The sequence below is a fragment of the Marmota monax genome, unplaced genomic scaffold (genome assembly GCF_021218885.2).
Source record: "Marmota monax isolate L192 unplaced genomic scaffold, Marmota_monax_Labrador192_F-V1.1 WCK01_AAM20220418_F8-fsc00376, whole genome shotgun sequence".
NCBI classification, from domain to species: Eukaryota; Metazoa; Chordata; class Mammalia; order Rodentia; family Sciuridae; genus Marmota; species Marmota monax.
This window is the reverse complement of record NW_026692651.1, coordinates 788,011-792,633: the sequence shown is the minus strand read 5'-3', so window position 1 is coordinate 792,633 and position 4,623 is coordinate 788,011. Positions and strand designations below refer to the sequence as shown.

The 4,623-nt window shown below is 51.6% G+C and overlaps 1 pseudogene; it reads left to right on the top strand.

The window, feature by feature from the left end:
- Positions 1–2,996: 2,996 nt before the first annotated feature.
- On the top strand, positions 2,997–4,405 carry LOC124093806 (olfactory receptor 11L1-like; annotated as a pseudogene).
- Positions 4,406–4,623: the final 218 nt, after the last annotated feature.

Below are 4,623 nucleotides of genomic sequence, written 5' to 3'. Positions count from 1 at the left end.
TAAATAAGTTTAGTTTCTTGTTGCATTTGAACATATAAGAGAAAGTTTAGCCAGGAGCTGTGGTGCACTTCTGTAATCCCAGAGGCTCAGGAGGCTAAGACAGGAGGATTTGGAGTTCAAAGACAGCCTCAGCAATATCAAGGTGTTAAGCAAGTCAGTGAGACCTGTCTCTAAATAAAATACAAAATAGGGCTGGGGATGTGGTTCAGTGGTTGAGTGCCCCTGAGTTCATTCCCCAGTATCCTGCCCCCCAAAAAGGAACTTTAACTGGGAAACTGAGCCCAAAACCCTGTAAACTTAGTCTAGTGGGATGCTGTGCTTGTTTGCTTTTATTGGGGTCTCACAAACCTGCATATCATACTTCCCCATGGCTAAATGATTTATTTTTAATTTATTCATGATCAAGGTCAATGGTAATAAAAGTATGATATAAAGTGTATATTAGAGTCTGTAAAAGTGAGTGAGATAAGCAGGATATTACATTTAAAAGGAATAGTAAATAGATGTACTTAATTACATGATAATGTCACATACAAAAAAGTGAGAAAACCAAGGCAGGAAAAGACCATGTTCCAAGATGGCATAGTTAATTACTACAAGAATCTGGGGGCGTAGCTGTATCATGGCTCTGTGCCCAGACAGCTTCTAAATATCACCCAGTCTTGGAGCAAATCCTTCTATGTGGTTAAATTCCAGCATCCAGTGTCCCCTGGTTGTCATGCGAAGGTCAGAGGCAGAACTGCTGGGATATGCTCTTCAGGCCAAGGGGCAGCACTTGCCTTGGATGTGTGTCACCTGCTAGTCACACAGGTGACCAGCTCCTCCAGACTTCAGGCAGGAAGTGGTCTCTGAGGGGGCAAAAGGATGTGGGAAATGAGCCCACAGACATGTCCAGGGACAATATCCCAGGGGCCTGTGAAGGGGGACAGAAAGGCAAGATCTGGGTGGCTAAAAGAACCCAGAGGAGATGAGAGTCAGGAGCCAAATGGGCAAGGAGAAGAGCAGACCCAGGTGTGAGAGGCAGGGCAGAGGACCCACAGGGCCCAGCCAACCAAGAATGCCCTGGGGTCCCCATGGCCTCATCTTGAGCTGGATTTAAGAGATCCAGTGTGTGCATGAGGCTTCCTGCTCCGTGCTGGGCTCCTGAAGGCAGCTTCATAGAGCTTACGATGTCCTCTTAGTCCATGTAAAGGTTCCATGTTCAGTGGACATAGCCTTCCTGATGCTTTTGCCCAAGCATGAGAGGAGAAAACAGAACACAGCAAAAACAAACAAACAAACAAACAAACAAAAAAACAAACCGCAGTCTTAGAGATGATGGACAAAGTGGCAAATCAGCAGAAGAGGGGGTCTTCAGGAGAGTGCGCGGACTGGCCAGTGTTCTGTTCACCAACCAGGGACAATCTGCAGCTCCTCTGTGCCCCTGTGTAAGATGCGCTTTCACTTCCTCATAGAGACTGAGTTACTGAGTAGGGCACGGTGGTCATGGAGGGCCACGGTGGTCATGGAGGGCCACAGGGAAAGTGCTGCAGCCATCAGGGTGAGAGATGATGGCACCTATTCCAGGCAGCAAGCAAAGTGGGCAGATAATAGTGATCCCCCTGGATCTGGAAATAGTTGCAGGTGGAGCCAGCTGATTTTGCAGTCTAATATTGGGTCAAAGTCAAGGTTTCTGGTTGAGCGACTGGTGAAGAGGCCCCCTAGTGGGGGTGGACAGCTGCACCAAGGGTCTGCTGGGCAGCTTTGGGAGGTGAGGTCACAGAAGCCTCAGGAGCTGAGTAGACATCTGTGGTGCATTTCAGATAGGACAGCTGTTTGCACACTAATATTCAAGACTGACACCTGAAATTGAGGGTTTAGAGCTGAGAGACTGAACCTAGAGTCAGGCTAGCAGGAGGCCCGGTGCAACCCCAGCACCATGAATGAATGAATGAGTAAAGACAAGAGCTGCATGTTGAGCTGCTGTAAACCCTGAGAGTTTGCAAACATGAAGAGCCAGCTATGGTGGAACCCAGAGGAAGGTCACGGATATTAAGTGACGAGCTGATCAGGAAGAGGGAGGGGTCCTGAGAGCAGTGGACAAAGCAAGCCCAGGAGCTGGGGGTGGTGGTGGTCACGCCTGTGATCCCAGCTTCTTGAAGGCAGAGGTAGGAGGGTGGCAAGTGCAAGGCCAGCCTGGGCAACTGGTGAGACCCTGTCTAAAATCGAAAGGGCTGGGGTGGAGCTCAGTGGTAGAGCACTTGCCTTGCACGAGTGAGGCCCAGGTTCAACCCCCATTACAACAAGCAAACGCACAAACCAACCCATAAATGAAGCAGAGGACTAAGGGCCACTGAAGGAAGGGATGGTCTCCACCAGGGAAGGAGTCCACAGGGGTGGGCCGCCCATGGAGGCAGCACAGCTGGACCTTGATGGTGTGCTTCACCTCTCGTTTACAGGGAGTGGAAACCAGGCTTTTGGTAAACAGGAACAACTCCAGCAGAGAGGTGGCCACTGCTGGACAGGAGAGGGTGAGCTGGAAACTTGCAGCACCTCCTGGCGTGGGGGAGGACACAGCCCAAGTGAGGGACAGGCAGAGACCCATGCACACCACTCCTTCAGGGTACAGAGGAACCGGACAAAAGTCAGTAAGTGGGGGTGTTAGTGGCCTAAGCCTGCACGTGCTCCCATGGGGACCCCAGGCTTCTGGTCAAATAGATCACTTGCTGAAGGTACAGAGAGACAAGGCCATGCTGAGGTTTGAAAACAGAACACATTTGCAATCCTCACTGAGGAGACAGAGGAGTGACTGGGTCAGGAAGCCCGGAGCCATTGATCCAAATGTGGTCAAATAAAAGGAGCATGGGATTGTGCATTTGAACCTCCCAAGAGCAGCACATGCAAACCTAAAACAAAACAAAAAAGCCCCGAAGGTCCAAACATCAGCAGTCATAATATTCTTGTCCTCGCATCCTATGCTTTTCATACATGTTTTCTGCACTCCCTGCCCCCAGATGATGCAAGCCCCAAATGTGTCTGTGGTCACCGAGTTTCAGCTGCTTGGATTCCGGACCCTTCAGGAGTGGCAGACCCTGCTCTTCACCATTTTCCTACTCATCTACCTCCTGACCCTCACCGGGAACATCGTCATCATCGCAGTGGTGAGCCAGGACCGGCGCCTGCACTCCCCATGCACACGTTCCTCCAGCACCTCTCTTTTCTGGAGATCTGGTACACGTCCACCATTGTGCCCCTTCTCCTGGCCAACCTGGGGCCGGGCCATCTCCTTCTCCACCTGTATGGTGCAGCTCTACTTCTTCATTGCCACAGTCTGGCTGGGCACAAATGCCGCAGTCTGGCTGGGCACACAATCACGAGCCACCACACAGCTTGTAGATTCAAACAGCAACTCTTTATTCCCGAACTCACACCAGCCGTCTACAAACACGTTCTGGGGAAATCCACGTTCTCTGCCCAAATCACGTTCTCTGCCCAAATCCACGTTCTCTGCCCAAATTCACCTCCACTGGGCTTCTATCTCCAAAATATACTGTCTGAATCCCGTGAGAACTCAAGGGGAACTCAGGCAGCAGGATACGCCCTATTCCCAGCAGGAATAATCTTAAACCTTAAACCTGGAACCTAAACCAGGAACGCCCTAATCCGCCTTGGTCCTTGAGCAAGGTCACCTACATTCAATGTCACTGCAACATGGGGTACGCTGGCAAGGAAATTGTCATACCTACTTGGCTAATGGCTCCCAGCACTTCATGTTCTCTGGGACTACTGAGTGTTTCCTCCTGGCCATAATGGCCTACGACCGGTACCTGGCCATCTGCAGTCCACTGCACTACCCTTTCCTCATGAGCCCTGACACCTACAGGCACCTGGTGGCCCTCTGCTGGTTGACAGGGGTGGGCACAGGCTTTCTGCCATCCATGAAGATTTCCCAGCTGGACTTCTGTGGGCCCAACCAGATCAACCACTTCTTCTGTGACCTCCCGCCGCTCAGGCAACTCTCCTGCTCCAGTGCCCACGTCACCGAGATGGCCATCTTTGTCCTGCCGGTCGCAGTGCTGTGCGTCTGCTTTCTCCTGACCCTCATGTCCTATGTCTTCATTTTGTCCTCCATTTTGAAGTTCCCTTCAGCTTCTGGACAGAGGAAGACCTTCTCCACCTGTGGGTCCCACCTGGCTGTTGTCACCATCTACTATGGGACCATGATCTCCATGTATGTGCGCCCCAGTGCCCACCTGTCACCTGAAATCAACAAGATCATCTCTGTCTTCTACACCGTGGTCACACCACTGATGAACCCAGTCACCTACAGCTTGAGGAACAAAGACTTCAAGGAGGCTGTTAGAAAAGCCATCAGAAGGCAGCACGGCTGCTGTGGAGTCAGAGTGAGAGGTCAGGTCTTCATTAGGTAGGGAGGGTCTGCAGGCAGCAGCTCCTGGGGCCAAGGCAGGACCAGGACTCTGGTTTCGGAGCCCAGGCTGAGCATCCCCGCTAGTGTGCAGAGGGTCCTGCGGCTGTAAGGAATCAGTGACTTGAGGTCCCCTGACCACGAGACATCAGAAGATGGGCCTCTGTGTGGGGACCTTCCGTCTTTAGGCATATGTCTCTAGGGGGCAAAATTGCGAC